General features: G+C 39.4%; 1 long non-coding RNA gene across 6 annotated transcripts in view; it reads left to right on the top strand.

The window, feature by feature from the left end:
* The window catches only part of LOC143663066 (uncharacterized), a 114,068-nt gene that overhangs the window by 62,044 nt on the left and 32,789 nt on the right, over positions 1-19,235 (top strand). For all 6 annotated transcript variants that reach the window (XR_013165790.1, XR_013165788.1, XR_013165787.1 and 3 more), the window contains one exon: positions 18,423-18,519. This is a non-coding gene — a long non-coding RNA (uncharacterized LOC143663066). The remainder of the gene's footprint in view (positions 1-18,422; positions 18,520-19,235) is intronic.

The following is a 19,235-nucleotide window of genomic DNA, read 5'->3' as shown; positions in this document are numbered from 1 at the left end:
CCAAAACATTCTTTATGGTCATGGTGATGGCAGATTTTATGACAAGCACATTGTGCCGGTTTGAAAAGGTTTATGTACTCTAGAAAAGCCATGTTTTAATCTGAATCACCTTGTAGGATCATCAGTTTCTTCTAATCTCTATTCAGTACTGTGTGTTGGAAACTTTAATTAGCTTATCTCCATGGAGATGTGACTCAATCAAGTGTGAATGGAGACACATCTCCACCCATTCCAGGTGGGTCTTGATTGGTTTTATTGGAATCCTTTAAAAGAAGAAGCACTTTGAAAAAAGTTAGAGAACAACAAGAGAGAAAGCCACAAGATTCTGTGAGAGCAGAGAATTCCACAGAACTACGAAGCAGAGTCCACCAGCCAGTGACTTTTAGAATGAAGAAGGAAACCACCTTCCAGGGAGTTGGAAAGAAAGCTAGCAAATGACACAGTGTTTGCCATGTGCATTTCAAGATGAGAGAGAAACCCTAATACTCACCTTCTTGAATCAAGGTATCTTTACCTGGATGCCTTAAATTGGACATTCTATAGACTTGCTTTAATTGGGGTATTTTCATGACCTTAGAATTGTAAACTAGCACTTATTAAATTCCCCTTTTTAAAAGCCATTCCATTTCTGGTATATCGCATTCTGGCAGCTAGCAAACTAGAAAACACATATAACCATAAAGTGTTATTTCTTCACAGCCTAGTGCTGTCTGGGAGGTTGTGGTAAAAAGTCACCAGTAAATTCTCCGTAGTGTCATCTGCCTTGATACCTGGGAGAAAACTACTTTCTGATATGGAAACAAACTAGGCAGAGATATTCCTTCCCAATTCCTGACAAGTGCTTAATTAAATACTTATTATCTTCTAGGAAATACACCAGATGTTCTTTACTTGGGATCCTATTTTCATCTTTGTAACAACCTTTTAAGTTAATTATCCTCAATATTATACATTTTGAAATTGAGGCTCAGACAGGCAAAGTAACTCGTTCAAAGATACACTGCTAGAAAAACACCTAAACTGCATTGAATTCAATTCTACGTGACCCCAAAACCTATTCTGATGATAATTTTATTCTTCCTTCTACTAATACCTTATGCAACTAAGATTAATCTGTACATATTCTCCATTTGTCCCTCCATATCTACTCACCACACTTTTCTATACTGATCTGTTGTCAGGAGGTTGAACTGTATGGACTGTATCAGTCAGCTCACTAGCTCCTGGCTTCCAGGGGGTTCCAGTTAAAGGGAAGCACTGGCAAAAAATGTGAGTGAATGAGGAGATGTGGTCGGTGGGTTATTCCCAAAGCTCCCCCGCCCCCAAACCAGGCTGTGCTCTGGCTGTATCTGCATTCTGTAACCAGAGGCCACAGCTTCTGTCCAATAGCTACAGCTACTATCACTGTCAGACTCTCCTTGTCCATCTGGCTTGTGGGTGGTAACATCTCCCATTGTTGATAGCACCAGGATACTGTACTATCCCAGACTATTGCTGAGACTTCTGGATATAGTCCTTTCACCAAAGTCTCATAATTAAACAGTGTGAGTGAACTGTTTCTTGCCAGGCACCTGGTGGATATAGGACTTCCTTTTTCATCTTGGTATCTCCAAAGTTTGGCACAAAATCCTAGCCGCTTGGTAGCTGCATAGCATATGGCTTAAGAGCTCTGGCTCTGGGTCAGAGAGAACTGGATGCCAATCCCAGCTCCACTATTATGCAATCTTGGGCTACTCTAGTCTCTTTCCTCGACTATAAAATTTGAGTAATAACATTTACATGTTTATGAGGATCAAATGAGATGATGAAAGTCACAGGGCTTGGTAAACAATAATTGCTCAACTAAGGAGAAAATGAAAGGCTTACGTAGTAAATGAAAGAATGGTAATTGCCATTCTTTGAGGGAGCATCCACTCCCACCCTCAAAACACATTGGAATACTCCTTTTAACAGGCTGGAGAAACTGGTTGTGTCTGTGGGTCCCTTTTACCATAAATCTGTTTTCAATTTTTAATAACTTTACTGATATATTTCCTTTGAGCCAGAAATATTATATTGGATTTGGGCCCAAGTGATACTATTTTGGTTATGAACACAGAAAACTGATAAAAATTAAATTACCTATGATTTAATTTCAATAAAAATTAAAAAGGTTAAAAGTTAAAAATTGCCAGATCAGAGAGCGTTTTGGGTCCAGAATATTCATTTTAAATATTGTTTTGTAGAAATAAAGCAATGTTTATTTTATATTTATATTTATTTTAGGAGAAATCAATTTAATCCTACATACAAGCTGAATGGTCCCCTGAGACATATTAGCTCTCTGATATCAGTAGGAGTTTGGTAGGCTATTTAGTTCTTGAGTCTTATTATATGGAGGCATCATGCCTCAGCCACTTCTCCCCTGCAGAAATTCCCATGTTGGAACCACAGAGGTTGGCCAAATCATCCAGTTTACCTGAAGCTTGGGGGTTTCCTGAGATGTGGGACTTTCAGTCCTAAAACCAGGAAAGTCTTAGAAAAATTGGGACATGTTTGTCAACCTTGGCCCATGTGACCCCAGTCCTCTGGCCCCTGTAGTTTGAAGTAGACAGTGGTTCTGAGACTTGTAGCCAAAGTCTGGGCCACCCAGTGATCTGTGAAGTGGTTTGTCTTGCAAGACCCACCAGGGTCAAAAACAGCTAATTAGGCCTATGGTAGCTTCTCTCTGAGAGAGTTTGATTTGAGATGTAGAGAGCTGGCCAGTGGGTGGCAAGAAGTCAAATGGAATGCAGAGAAGAGACCAAGAGGGTAAACAATGTCATAATAATGGATGAATCTAAAGGGCAACCAAAGAATTATTTTGCTAGTGAGATAAGAAGAAGCCAAAGCATCTTTGAATTCTGAATGGCCATTCATTTCCCAAATTTTATTCCTGTTTCTGTGAGGCCCACTGTCTCCCCATAATATCTGATTAAAGAATTGAGCTCCCAACTTCCTTATCTCCACATGTTCCCTTTTCTTAAATCTTTCATATCTCAAGTTTAGCTGTACATATTTCTGTCCTTCCAAACTGAAAAACTAAATGAAACATCTATAGTGACTATTTTGTGAGTTGGGAGGGAGAGAGAAAAGATTAGGGGGGAAATAATGGGGACAAAATGAATTTCAAGTAGACAGCAAGGAAGGCATTATGTTTTTCAGTAATTTTCTTTGCCTTACCTGCCATTTGAACAAAAGAATAAGCGGATTAACATTTATTTAATGCCTACTATGTGTCTAGCACTTTTTATATGTTATTTCATTTAATTTAATCTTCTTAACAAAATCGTGAAGTAAATTTATCATCTCATAGAGGTGAAATAGTTTGACCTGATCTTGACTTTTGAGGGATGGACTTTCAACTCCAATCTTTTTGCAAAAACACTAAATCCTCCTCTCACAGCATGTGAGAATTACTTGAAGTTATTCTGGGAATGATGGTCCATGGCAATGTTTGAGAAACCTTTTTGAACTTTGGACATATTTGGTGGGCAGTGGATTCCATAGTCCAGCTACTCTCTGCCAGAAGTTTTTAGCCTCCACCCTTCCTCTTTTGTCCATGTCTATACGTTACTGATCCTGGTCTCACCAAATAGTGTGGTTATTCCTTTTAAATATTTAGAAAATTAAACAAACAAACAAAAAAAGACAGGGAAAATTTCACAAAAGCCAAGAAAACATAGGCTCAGACAATGGACAACTTTTCTAAAGTCACACAGTGAGGTTTTCCAAGACTCATGACAAAAATAGCAGGGAATGGAAGGGAATGGAGAAGGGAAGTACCCGGACAAACAAGGAGTTAACAGTATACCAGGACTTAGGAATGGGGAGGAACACTGAAATCTGCTTGCCCATTAATTGGCCATGTGACCCCCAAACTGGTCACAGGTCCCTCTCTAGGCCTCTGTTGCTCCATTCAGTCATAGGCGACTTGTTTCAGTCGATGAGAACATTGTGTTGTCATGGACTTTGGGCTGTGTTTGAAGCTCTATCTTTCCTTTCTTCTCTTTACTCCTTCATATTGTTCTGTATTTGGCTTGAACTTACTCATGATTCAGGTGTAACTCAGAAGTCACCTCCTCCAGGAAGCATTCTCTGGTCCCCAAGTCTGGGTAAAATGTCCCTCTCAGGTATTTTTCTCAGTATCCTGCTTTCTCAGATCTCATTCATTTCAACTTCCTATTAATTCATCTGTTTCCCCTATTAGTGAGCTTCAAAGGTACAAGGACCATATTTGTCCAGCATATCATGTGGCTCCACTGTGCCTGGCACATAGTAGGCATTCAATAAATAATAGTTGACTAAATTAATGAATCAATAGGTAGCCTTGGGACTGTAAATAGTAGACAGACCCAAGACACTTAGGAGCCAACAAACAGAGAAGCAATATGAGAGGCCAGTGGGCACAAAGTATTATTTTACATCATCCTTCCTATTTAGTTCTCATAGTGATTCTGTGAGGTGGGCATTCTCAGAAAGGCATTTTCGGAATACATTTTGTGTCACAGGGCAGTTTCTGTGGACAGGAAAGTGATTGTCAAATGCAGTTTTAAAGGCTGATAAGCAAGAGAAGTTTCTTCACCTGCCCAGCTATACAGAATCAGAGTGGGGATTCAAAGACCAGCCCTTTTGACTGCAAACTCAAGCTTGGAACAGTTTCAGGAACCTAATGGGGAGCTGGAGTAGAGAGAAGTGACAGGACCTCACATTCTTCCTAGGAAGGAGCTGCAATCTCATGTGACTGAGTGAGCCTTGACTGCACAGGGCTGAAGCAAATGGCTGGCCTGGTTTAAAGGTACCGTCTAAGGTAGATGCATGGGATAGAGCTGGCCTTTTGTGGGAGTTCCTTCAGCCTGCCCTGGAAAGCAGATTTAGAAGCTCGATTTTGTTTGTCAGCATTTCTTTTCCTGCCAATGCAACATTTTTTCTAGAGTCTGGAGTGCACCCAGTCCTGCTTTCCACAATCAAGTTTTTCCTATTACCCAAGGATAGCCAACCCAATTGGACTTGTTTCATCTGCTCTTTTTCAGAGAGCTTTTGTGCTCCCCCTTGGTGGGCCTCTTTTCCTTCCCTCAGTAAGGTTGAATTCCCTGATGCTAATCATAATTAGAAGCATATGTTGTTGCTCTCAGCTACCATTGGTCTTGCAAGCTTTAGTTTTAAAGGTGAAAAATGGAAAGGCATTTTTGGAATACATTTTCTGTCAAGGGGCAGTTTCTGTGGACAGAAAAGTGATTGTCAAATGCATTCTTGAAGCAGATTTGCATACTAAGCACAAGTTCGAACCAGGTAGCCATGTCAGGCAATTACTGCATCAGCAGAACAATGTTTTATAGCTTAATGCTATGGTCACAGGATTTGAATCTCAGAAACTCGTTGACTTACAAATGCTAATGGGGAATTGAAACTCCAGAAAGCCTCCCAACAGTCCTTGCAAATCAAGCCAGGAGTTATTTTAAAAATCAGATATTTTTGTAAACTGTTGATTTATTTAACTCATTGCAGCCTCCTTCCTTCAAATTCCTCTCCACTGCAGTAGTAGCACCCATTCAGATGTAAATGCCCTAGTTTGGGCTTGGTTTCTTCCAGGTAGCTGAGTGGGGATGAAGAAGTAAGTATGGGTTAGTGTATTAGTCAGGGTTCTTTAGAGAAACAGAACTGACAAGGTGTGTATGTGTATCTTATAATAAGATTTATGATAGAAATTGGCTTATATGACCATGGGGATTGGGAAGTCTGAATTCCATAGGGGGGCTGCAAGTTGGGAACTCTGATGAAGGTTTTGATGAGTTCCCCAGGAGAAGCTGATCAGCTGAAGTAGAGATGGAAATTCTTCTTTCTGATTGTTGAAATGATCAGTTCTCCCTTCAAGTGTTCAACTGAATGGATGAGATTTATCACATGTTAAAGGCTATCTCCTTTGTGATTGTAGATGTAATCAGTCATATATTCAATCAACTGACTGAATAATTTAAATCCATAATTAATACCCTCACAGTATCAATTAGGCTAGTATTTGATTGACCAAAGAATTTGACACCATAACCTAGCCAAGTTGATTCATGATCTTAACCTTCACGGTTCATACTTGTCAGCTTTCACTCATACATATCTCTAATTAAAAACAATAATAGTCATACTTTCATCTAACATAATTCAACTGTTTGCATACAACTGGAAATGCACTAACCTTTTCCTCAGAAGATGCAAGTCCTTGGGTAATATTTTAATTCTTAAAGTTGATATCCTGTGACTTAAATACTATGGCATAAAGTTAATACAACTTATGTTATATGATATAGGTATAAGATAGAGAAGAAAACAAAGGTAATTGCTTTATGTATATATGTAAACATTTACATAAAAAATCATTACAGTCCTTATTTTTGTAATTGGTCATGTAGATGTAGCTCATATTTACAACTCCCTTCTTCTACTACCCATACCTACTTCTTTTACCCTCAGTAAGGACCTCAGCTGATCTTGGTTCTTTGCTTGGTGGGGTGACCCAAATTTTCATTCCTGAAGGGTCTGGGCCATAAGTAGTCTTTCCTGATTGGGTTGTTGTAGTTTTCCATTGACTGTAATCACAGGACCTGGGAGAACCTAAGAGATACCCTAAGGAATGTCCAGCATTCTAGGCAAACTCTTCTTTACTACAGTTATGTACTAGCAAAAATTTTTCTAGTGAATCACTAGGTAATAGTGAATGTTGCCACTCTCATTTCCATCTCTTGATTCCTGGATCCATGAATCTTGGCTGTAGGGGGAAACAGCACCACAGAGTGGATGCTGATTTAGAGCATACACAGCCTCCCAGTGAACATTGCCCCAGCCTTGCAAAGTAGTTCAAGCCTGTTGGCATTGTAATTGAGTCTTCAAAGGGCCATTGTACTATTCTAATAATCCAATTGCTTCAGAATGATAAGGAATATAGTAAAACTGATAAATTCCATGAGCATGTACCTATTCCTGCACTTCATTTGCTGTGAAATAGGTTCCTTGATCAGAGGCAATGCTGTATGGAATAACATGATGGTGGATAAAGCATTCTGTATGTCTATGGGTGGTACTTTGGGCAGAAGCAGTGTATGCTGGGAAAGCAAATCCATATTTGGAATATGTGTCTAATAAGAATAAAATATTGTCCCTTCCATGATAGAAGTAGTTCAGTGTAATCAGCCTGCCCACCAAGTAGCAGGCTGATCACGTTGGGAAGCATGTTGTATTGGGGACTGAGTGTTAGTCTATGCTGTTGGAAATTAGAAACTTAGTATTAGCTGTAGTCAGGTCAGTCTTGGGGAGTGGAAGTCCTTGTGACTGAGGGCATGCATAACCTACATCTCTACCACCATGCCCACATTGTTCATGAGTCCATTGGCAATGACAGGAGAGCCTGGGGAAGGAAACCAACTGGCATCCACAAAATGGGTCATCTTATCCTCTTGATTATTGAAATCTTCCTCTGCTGAAGTCACCATCTAGTGAGCATTCACATGGGACACGAATATCTTCAAAATTTTTGCCCGCTTAAGCAGGTCTATCCACATACCTCTCCCTCCAGATCTCTTTGTCACCAATTGTCCAATCATGTTCCAAGTCCCTGATCATCTAATCAAATCATTGGCCAACAGCCCATGAATCAGTGTACAAACACACCTCCAGCCATTTCTCCCTCCAAGCACAAAAGCATCCAGGTGCGCTATATGAAGATCTGACACTGGAAGAATTTCCCACCACCACTGTCCTTAAGGGATGTCCTAGACAGGGGCTGAAGTGCTACAGCTGTCCAATTTCAGGTGGTACTGATTTATGATGCAATACTGTCCGTAAACCACGCCCGAGTTTTCTCTTCTTCAGTCAATTGATCATGAAGAATTCCCCAAGAGGCCATAGCTGTGAACTTGGGAAGAGACAATAATGTGGCAGGAGTTGGGGACATGGGTATTTGGACCACTTCCTTATGTAATTTACTTGTGCCTACAGGGCCTACTTGAGCATAATCTGGTATATATCCCACTTCCATTTTATGATGTAGTGCTGCTGTGCACACCCGACTTTATAGTTTGGTGGATAAGATAGCACCCAGTGCATGATAGGCAACTCAGGTCTCATGGTAACTTGGTAGCCTAGTGTTAAGCATTTGGTCTACTAAGGCTCTATAGCAGGCCAAAAGTTGTTTCTCAAAAGGAGATCTATAAAGAATGGAAGGGCTATCCTCAAAAATCCTAAGGGCCTGCATGGTGATTCTGCTATAGGTACTTGCCAAAGGCTCCAGTCAGCATCTCTATTTGCCACTGACACTTTCAGTACTATTGGATCTGCTATATCATGTGAGCCAGGTGATGAAGCAGCTTGCACAGCAGGCTAGGCCTGTTGCAGAATCTCTCTTGTTCTGGTATCCACTCAAAACTATCATTTTTTAGTGTCACTCAGTAAATAGACCTCAGTAACAAACCCACATAAGGAAAATGTTGCCTCCCAAATCCAAAGAGGCCAAGTAAGCATTGTGCCTCTTTTTGGTTGTAGGAGGGCCCAAATGCAACAGCTTATCCTTCACCTTAGAATGAATATCTTAACATGCTCCACATCACTGGATGTCTAGAAATTTCATTGAGGTGGACTTTCAGCCCCTGAATTTTTGTTACATTTATCTCCCACCCTCTGACATGTAAGTGCCTTAACAATTATTCTAAAGTAGTTGTTTCTTCTTGCTCACTTGATATCATAGATCTAATGGACCAGTGTGATGCTTTGTAAAGAAAAAGGTAATCAAAGCCTCTGCAGACTAGTTTATTACACAGGGCTGGAGAGTTGCTATACCACTGAGATAAGACATTGAAGGTGTATTGTGGACCTTGCCAGCTGAAAGCAAATTTTCTCATGGTCTTTACTAAGAGCAATTGAGAAGAAAGCATTTGCCATATCATACCTGCACACCAGATACCAGGGTATGGGTTGATTTGCTCAAGCAACTATACCACATTTGGAAAGATCTCTGCAATTGGATTAACAATCACATTAACCTTATAATAATCCACTGTCATCCTCCAAGATCCACCTGCTTTTTGCACAGGTCAAATAGGAGAGTTGAATGGGGATGTGGTGGGAATCACCACCCCTGAATCCTGCAAGTCTTTGATGGTGGCAAAAATCTCTGCAATCCCTCCAGGAATATGGTATTTTTTTTGATTTTCTATTTTTCTACATAAAGGCAGTTCTAGTGACTTCCATTTGTCTCTTTCTACCTAATCACCTTCGCTCAACAAGTCAGGGAACCAATGTTGCGACTCTGTCATTTGCTGAATATGTCTATTTCAATTATGCACTCTGGGAGGGAGGAAATAATCATAGAATGGGTCAAAGAACCCACTGGACCCACTGTGAAATAGACCTGAGTTAAAACTCCACTGATCACCTGACCTCCATAAGCCCCTAATTTGGCTGGTGAGCCACAGTAATGTTTTGGGTGTTCTGGAATTAATGTCAGTTCATAGCCAGTGTCTAAAAATACCTGAAATGTTTTATCATTTTCTTTTCCCCAATGCATGGTCATTCTGTCTAAAGGCTGTAGGTTCCTTTGAAGAAGGCTAGGAGGAAGATTAACAGTGTTAATTTTTGTCAGTGTTAATAGGTCCTTCCCCAAGGGAACCCGAACCATCCCTTCATTCTCAGGGCACTGAATCTGTACACTGTCTCAAGTCTGGGAGTTGATTAAGGGGCTGTGCCTGTTTTGTAATTCCAGTTAGACTTTTGTTCACTTGACCTAGAACTATTCTGCTTATACAATTAAAAATTTAGCAGGCTGCCCATCTATTTTACTTTTAGGTACCCCATGATCTACTAGCCTATGCCATAGGTCTCTGTGGTTTAGACTATTTTGATTGCTGCTTTGATTGGAGTCATTTTATGGTAGTCACGTCTACCTTGTCTTTGGTGATTAAGTGCTGTCACTTGGCTTCTGCTAACCTGGTATCTGATCATCCCCACTGTGTTTAAGGATCCCAGGTCAGTGTCAGCAGTTCCCACTGTAATATCTGTGAGCAGCCGTTATTGAAACCTGGTTATATAGTGTGTTTCTCAGAAAAGCAAAAGATTTCACGGGGTGGCTACTTTCTAGCAATTCCTTTAATTGATTCTTAGAGAATCATAATTGTTGAAGCAGGAAGAGATCTTTGAGATCATCAAAACGATAGCTCCTAGAAATTTGGATTTCAGTGCCAAAAAAATTTTGAAAGTGTGGGACTAATGTGGAACTAATGACTTTACTTTATTAATAGTTATTTTATAAATTTTTGTATTATTATAATCATTTTAATAGAAAGGGGGTTTAACATACTTCCCTAGCAAAACAGACTATAATATTGGTACAAAGAACAGCACTGTGAAGTGATTACATTTGGCTTTATGAAAAATTTTCTGCAACTTGTTTAATTTTCACATTTTTTACCTCATAGTGAATAGCCACTTGCCCCCAAATGAGTGTTTAGGTTTTCCCAAAGCCTTCATTTTACACAGAAGAAACCAAAATCAGTTAAGTTAAAGTACTACTTAACATATAGTTTATTTAAGGCACAGCCAAGACTAGGATTTAGATTTCCTGATCTCTGCGCAAGGGTTTCTCAAGCTTGGCAGCATGTACATTTGGGGATAGATTGTTCTTTGTTGTGGAAGGCTGTCCTGTGCATTGCAGGCTGTTTAGCAGCATTCTTGGTCTCTACTCACTAGCCATTAGCCTTCAGCCAGTGGTGACAACCAAAAATGCCTCCAGTCAATGCCTGCTGTCCTTTAGTTGAGATCTACTGCTCTGGTCAAAGCTATTTTCTTCCATGCTGAGCTACTTATGAATTTATTTTCATTTTCATCATCAATAACCAAATGGTAAAAGGAGCAATAAAAACATTATTATTTAAAAAATATCAGTTATCTTTCCTTTAACTGAAGGAAAAGCAAGGAGTAAACTAGGGGGATAGCAGAAGAGGCATGTTGGGATAGAAAATGAAAAATTTTCTGGGCAAAACCGTTGGGGGGAAACCTTGGGAAATTTATTCACAGCATTACAACTGAAAAATTAATAAACTTTACAATAATAGCTGCTTTTTATTGAATATGCTGAGTTGGCTACTTTGCTTATATTACCTCAATTTTTTCTACTCAACAAGTCTGCAAGGCAGATATCTTCCGCGTCCATTTTATGGAGGTAGGAACTGAGAGACAGAGAGGTCAAAGTTCACCAACCTGGAACGTGGCAAATGAACCAGGATCTTCCCAGACCTTTCTACTACTACCTCTCTAATGTGTCAACAGTTTTAAATTTCAACAGGAGAGGAGGCATCAGTGTTTGATTCCAAGTAACGCAGGCTTGATCATGTGGGCAGGCTGCTGCTTAGGCAGGAAATTAAAGGAAGGCTGATAGAGCTTGGGGACCCATAGGCAGTTTTTATATCCCCAAAGTGGCTTCTGGAATTCCAAATTCCTTTCCAATCCTTTCTTCCATTCCTCTCCTATGAAGTCTTTCTCCAGCTAGACAGTATTCTTCTGGTCCCCTGGAAACACTCATGCATTTCAACCTCGCTGTTTTATTCATGAAGTTCCTTTGACTTGGAATGCTGATTTTTTTCATAAACCCCAAGTACATGAATCTTGTTCTTTAGAATCCAATTCAAGTCCTACCTTTTCCATGAAATTCTTCTGGACCAGAGAATCCTTTCTACAAAATCTTTTCAGACCATGCTACTCAAATGGTTCCAAGTATTTATTCCATTTTTATTTAATAGTCTTTTTTTAAAAAGAAAAAAAACTGCATTTATTATACTGTGCAGCCAGACATACACTCCTGGAGACAAGGACCTAGGAGGTTTGATTCACATCTTAATTCTGCAACTTAATAGTGGTGTGATCTTGCTTTTATCATTCAACTTTCCTCATGCAAAACATGGGATAACTATAATTCCCCTGTCCGTTGCTGTTAAAGATCAAATAAAAAGGTAGGTCAAAGCCCTTTACACTTTGTAAAAGTTTTCACAAAGGTTTCTATTATGATGATCATTATGATTAAATATATTCTCACTCTGCCTACACATAATAAATTATCAGTAATATTTGCAGATTTATTGATTGAAACAGTCTCATGGTGAATGTGCTATGCATTGACAGAATGAGATAAGGACAAACTCAGGTTCCCTGGAGTAATATTGGTTTTTAAAGAGTCAGAGTGCTTATATACAGAAGAGACCATGGGGTGCTACATTAGTTTGCTAGAGCTGCCATGACAATTAATCACAAACAACAGAAATTTATTCTTTCCCAGCTCCGAAGGCCAAAAGTCCAAAATCAAGATTTTAGCAGAGCCATACTCTCTCTGGAACCTGTAGGGGAGAAACTTCCTTGCCTCTTCCTATCTTCTTGGAGTGGCTGGCAATCCTTAGAGTTCAATGGTTTATAGCTGCATCACTCAGTCTCTGCCTCTACCTTCCATGATCTTCTCCTTATGTCTGTCTCTGTCTCTTTTCTTTTTCTTTTAAGCACACTTGATCCAGTATCACCTCATCTTAACTTAGTTAAATCTGCAAAGTACCTATTTTCAAATAAGATCACATTTACACATACCTGGACTTAAGACTTCAACACATCTTTTGGGGTGATGGCATTCAGCCCATAACAGGTTCTTTGGTGGGCAGAATTCTAGGTTGACTCGCAATGAGTCATATCCTTGTATAACCCTTTATCTCTGAGTAAGAGTAACCTGTGACTTGCTTCTAGCTAATAGAATATGGCAAAGGTAATAGAATGTCACTCTAATGATTGTGTTACATTGTATGAGTACATCTTAACATACTGGAGTGAGAGATATGCTGCTTTTAAAGAAGCAAGTTGCCATACTGTGAGAGGTTCTAAAAGAGAGCCAAATGGGCTCTCATTGTATCACTCTGTGTTGGAAAATCATCTTCCTGGGCTCATTTTCAAAGGACTGTGTCTCCGCATCTTTTTCTGCTAGGGGAGTGAATTGTGTACCCCACATAAGACATGTTCAACTCTTAATCTATGTTCCTGTGGGTGTGAACCCATTTGAAAATAGAACTTTTGAAAATGTTATTAGTTAAGGCATGAACTCCTTTGTGAACAGAATCTTCAAAAATCTTATTTCAATGAGTCCAAATAGAATCAGGGTGGGCTTTAGTCCATATTGCTGAAGTCCATATAGGCAAGTAAAATTCTGATGCAGAAATATTAGAAATTAGAAAGCAGAGCCCCAAGCATTGTGGCAAGCTAGCAGCAGAATACTACAGACTCAGAGGAAGCATGGCTATCGAGACCTTGATTTTGGACTTCTAGCTTCTACAACTGTGAGTCAAAAACTTCCTGCTGTTAGGCCAACCAGTGTGTGGTATTTGTCATAGCAGCCCTAGCAAACTAAGATATACCATATCCCCATTCATCACCCCAACATAGCAATGTGTTATTTATAGGAAAAATTAAACTTTGGAAATTTGGTTTCCAGCTGCATTTCTTTCAACAACATCTCTTTCCTGTTCACACCAGAGATAGGGGGCCCAAGGACTCTATTCTCTAACTCATTCTTTTTTGCAGTCATTTCCTGTCCCCAGAGCATTATGGCTCACTCTTGTAGCTGTGGAGAAGGCAGGCACAATGGAGACATTTAACATTTAAGGAAACTGAAGTTCAGGGTAGCATAGAGAGTTGCCTATAGTCACACATGAAGAGTAGGCAGAAAAATGGGACCTCAGATTTCCAGTCTAGCCTCATCCATGGCCAAAACAAATAGGGAGGCAGGGGTTTGTTGATGGAAGACATTCAGCCATACTCAGCTGATTTGTTTTATTCTTTTACATATGGAATAATGCCATAAATGTTGATATCATTTAGTCCGAATTAGGGTTAGTGATAGGTGTTGATTAGGGTTGAGCAGAGCTAGGAGAAATACAAAATGATGCTCAAAGACATTTCTGTTGGTTCTAGTACTTGAAAGCAGATGGTAAAAAGTAGCTCCACAGCTGTTTAAAATGTGTGTCTGGTCAAAGTGCTTCCTAAACTGCCAGTTCACAGCTGCAGAGAGAAAACAGTAGAAGGCACAAGGAGTTTAGCCACCCTCTGAGAATCCTACAGTCTCATTTCCCTGAGGTTCTGGAGTTAGGGTGGGAGGTTGAGGCTGTCAGCAATAGCTCCTTCATTTTGGTTTACCTAGTTTTTATAGACAGGCTGACAGGAAACAAATTTAGGAAGAGCAAAATTCTTGCAAAAGAGCGGATACCTCCCGAGAACTCTAGGAATGCCTAGGAAATGTAGGATGGCCTCTCATGAAGGATGCTGCTGACAGCAGCACGTGGCCTCCAGTTGTCACAGCAGGTTTAATGCTGTCAGGTGGATGTAGTGAATAAATTGGAGACCTTAAAGCATGTGGTTCAAATTCTCCCTCCATGGCTGCAAAGAATGCAGGCCCATCAAGCCAAAGGTCTAGGTTTGGGGATGAATGAAGATATTTGAAGGCAGCTGGTTAATGCAGAAGTGTTCAGGAAAGCAGGGCTTTATTTCAGAGCATGATAAGATGTCAGAGCTGGAAGAGACTTCAGGGGCCATGTAGCTCAAGGTCTGCTAATCAGTGGCATCTTGAGTGTTAACCCTGATGGACTGGTCATGATTACCAAGAGCATGGTGTTGAAGTCTCTGAGGCTCAGGATTGGACTCAGCGGGAAACTGTGCTGTGATAGATTGGCAATGTCTGTCAAAGGACAGGAGTAGATATGACAGCTCATAAAATGTATGCCATCAGCCCTCCTTAATAGTTCAACTAACACATTTTACAAATGCGTGAAGTGAGACTTAACAAGAGCAATGACATTTCCAAGGGTCACTGAATAAGGTAGTGGCAGGGCATGTCTAATATTCTGATCAGTTTACTTATCTCATCTGGGACTTATTCATTTATTCATTTAACAAATGTGTTTTGAGCATCTGCTTTGTGACAGATGTTCTTACATTTAAGCCCTTAACAAGATTTAATGCTATTCTAGGTTTAGCAATGCATCTTTTACAAAAGATCAATGTCCTTGTGTAAATCCTAAAACAGACTTATTTTAATTTCCTGTGAATACCAGTGCTTTCCATAGATGCTTACAATGTGCCAGAACTGTCTTAAACAGCTAATGAATCTGAAATGATATAACATAGTAGTCAAGATCATGGACTTTAGAGACAGAGTTCCTGGGTTCTGATATTGACTTTGCCACCTACTGCCTACAAACAAGTTATTTAAAGTCATTGTGCCTCCATTTTCTCATTTCTAAAATGAGGATAATGATAGTAGCACTACTTCATAATGTTGTTGGTGTGAAAATTATACGAATTAATCCATATGAAGCGCTTAGAGTAGTGTTTGGCATATGACAAGGACTTCACAAATCTCCGTTATTATTTTGAGATAATAATTTCAAAATTATTGAAATTTAATCTTCACAATGACCTTATAAGGTAAATAGAATTAGCATTCCCACTTTATAGAACAAATTGTCTGAATTTAGATCATTCTTCTGGCACTGATTGGCTATGTGATCTTGGGCCTCAGTTTCTCAACCGTGAATTGGGGTAGTATTGAAGCATTTTGTTGTAATAATTAAGTGAAATAATGCAGTTCAGTTACCAGAACAAAGTAATCGTCAATGAGTACATTATCCATCATCATCATCATCATCACCATCATCATCATCATCATCATCATATGGGTCTAAGGATGATAAAGAATGCTTAAAAGTTAGAGTTTAAATATCTATGCTCTAATTTATAAAGCTAATGGATGCTTTTCTCTTGGACCCATATATCCAATTATTTATTCGACCTCAGCTAGCACTGAGCTAGCACTCAAAAGTATTTCAGATACAATATTGCTGTAACCAAACTCCTGATTTCTCCCCTTTCCTTTCCCTGAGCCTTAGCGCACAGAATGATACCACATCAGGTCACGCCAGATCACTAAACTTAACAGCCAGGCTCTCCTGCATCTCTCACAGTCAGAAAGTGACCCTTCCCCTAATCTCATTAGTTTTATTCCCTAATTATTTCTCTTTCTAATGAAATTACATGGTATGTGAATGAGATATATTCACATACCATATAATCATACAAAGTATATAATCAGTGGTTTATAGTTTCATCACATAGTTGTGCATTCATCACTACAACCAATTTTTGAAAAATTTCATTACTCCAAAAAAAAAGAAAAAAAGAACATCCAAAACATCCCATACCACCTATACTCTTCTATTATTTATTTATTTTTTGTCTTTATATATTATTTATATATTTTTTTGTTACTCATCTGTCCATATACTGGATACAAGGAGTGTCTGTTACAATGGTTTCGCAATCACATGGTCATTCCATAAAAGCTTAGTTATACAATCATCTTCAAGAATCAAGGCTACTGGATTACAGTTCAACAGTTTCAGGTATTTCCTTCTAGCTATTCTAATACATTAAAACCTAAAAGGGATATATAATGCATAAGAATAAACTCCAGAATAACTGCTTAATCTATTTGAAATCTCTCAATCAATGAAACTTTATGTTTCATTTGTCTTCCCCTTTTAGTCAATAAGTCTTTCTCAATCCCATCATACCAGGGTCAGGCTCATCCCCAGGAGTCTTGTCCCATGTTGCCAATGGGGTTTACACCCCTGGGAATCATATCCCATATGGAGGGTACAGTGAGTTTACCTGCAGAGTTGGATTAGAGAGAGAGGCCACAGCTAAGCAACAAAAGAGGTTCACTGGGTATGCTGGTTTGAAAGGATTTATGTACCCTAGAAAAGCCACGTTTTAATCCTAATCAGTCTTGTGAGAGCAATGGTTTCTTCAAACCCCTATTTAGTACTTTAGGTTGGAAACTTGATTAGGTTATCTCCATGGAGATGTGACTCAATCAGTTGTGGGTATTAAACTTGATTAGATGATAATGTGTCCCCACCCATTCTACATGGGTCTTGATTTAAAAGAGAGACAGTTTGGAGAGACTTCCTTTTGAGAAATGAGAGAACAACAGCAGAATGACAGGAGAACCACAGGGTCCACAGCTAGTTAGCTTTGGAGATGAAGGAGAACACCACTGGGTAACTTCATGAAGCAAGAGGCCTGGAGAGGAAGCTAGTAGATGTTGTCATCTTCACCATGTGCCCTTCCAGCTGAGAGAGGAATGCTGAATGTCATTGGCCTTCTTGAACAAAGGTATCTTTCCTTGGATGCTTTAGATTGGACATTTCTATAGACTTGTTTTAATTTGGACAATTTTACAAATTAAATTTAGAACTGTAAACTAGCAATTTATCAAATCTCCCCTGTGTTAGTTAGATTCAGTTGTCAACTTGGCCAGGTAAGCATACCTAGTCTTTTTGCTGCGGACATAAGCCAATGGTACGTGAACCTCATCTGTTGCTAATTACATCTGCAGTCGGCTAGGAGGCGTGTCTGCTGCAATGAGTGATGTTTGACTTAATTGGCTGGTACTTAAATGAGAGATCGCAATGTAGCACAACTAAGCAGCTCGGTATTCCTCATCTCAGCACTAGCAGCTCAGCCCAGGCCTTTGGAGATGCAGAAAGAAGTCACCCCAGGGAAAGTTGTTGGAACCCAGGGGCCTGGAGAGAAGACCAGCAGAGACCATCTTGTACCTTCCACGTAAGAAAGAACCTCAGTGGAAAGTTAGCTGCCTTTCCTCTGAAGAACCAACAAAATAAATCCCCTTTTATTAAAAGCCAATCCGTGTCTGGTGTGTTGCATTCTGGCAGCTAGCAAACTAGAACACCCCCTTTTAAAAGCCGTTCCATTTGTGGTATATTGAATTCCAGCAGGTAGCAAACTAGAATACTGGAGGTGACTCTTAGTCATAATTGTAAATAGATTTGGTTTCTTCTTTGCAAGAATAAGTTTCATAAGGGCAAGCCCCAAGAACAGGGGCTTGACCTATTAAATTGGTAGTCCTCAATGCTTACAAGAATATCAGGATTCCCCAGCTAGGGAAGTTTATTTCCATTTTTGTTCCCAGTCCCTCTAGGGGACTTTGCTAATGCCTTTTTATTTTCTGTCCAGATTACTCTGGGATGTATCAAGACATCACCTAATCTGTAAAAACCAATAAGATCTCACTCCCTATTCAAGGTTCCATGCAATTATGGTGTTCGAATAAACTGACCATAGAGGTTAAATTACACAGTGTGTTACATAAAATATAGATTTTGCACCAAATAAGCATCTCTTCCTTTGGTCTCACACAGAAATTAAAGTCTTAAAACACAATCAATATCATCCTTTACCATTTAGTCTGATTTACCTTACTCTTAATCAGATCAGCTTCTTTCATATCTCGAATTGAAATTTGATCTCTTTTTCAGCTTTTTAAACAGTTGCCATATGGAGCAATGCTGGCTTTCATAGCAGAAGAACTCTAGTCCTGAGTCTCCAGTGTCATACAGATACCTGAAATTCCAGGTAACGACCAGGTTATACACAAAGAGCTCCACATTCCAGAATTTAGAAATAACAGTTACAATTTAGGAATATATTTGGCTGCTGTTTTGAGCTTACAATCTAAGAACCTTTGCAATAAGCCTTCCCCTGACAACCTATGCTCTCAAATTGAATCCTCAGAGTTTTCACATTATAGTTAGTCTCTATTAGTGAGGCATTATAATATTTATCTTTTTGTTTCTGGCTTATTTCACTCAACATAATATCCTCAAGGTCCACTCATTTAGTTGCATCCCTCCGAACTCATTCCTTCATGCAGTTACTCAATATTCCATTGTATGTAATATTGTGTGTCCAATTCAACAGTCAATATACTCTTAGGCCATCCCCATCCATTGCAAATCATGGATATTGCCATCATAAACACTGGTGTGCAAATGTCCATTCCTGTTTTTTTTTTTCAGTTCTTCCAGGTATATACCTAATAATGAATGTGATGGTCAGGTTCATGTGTCAGACTTGGCCAGGTGACAGTGCCTAGTTGTCTGGTCAAACAAGCACTGGCCTTTCTGTTGGTCTGAGGACATTTCTTGAACTTGAATCATGAACATGTTGGTTGAATACATGGCTGATCATATCTGCAGTTGGCTAAAGGAAGTGTGTTCTACCATGGGTGACACTTAATCACATCATCTGAATGTTTTTAAGGAGAGGATCCCTCTTTCCTCTTTGGCCAA

Source organism: Tamandua tetradactyla, chromosome 19 (genome assembly GCF_023851605.1).
Source record: "Tamandua tetradactyla isolate mTamTet1 chromosome 19, mTamTet1.pri, whole genome shotgun sequence".
Taxonomy (NCBI): Eukaryota; Metazoa; Chordata; class Mammalia; order Pilosa; family Myrmecophagidae; genus Tamandua; species Tamandua tetradactyla.
This window is presented reverse-complemented; position numbering and strand designations above follow the sequence as displayed.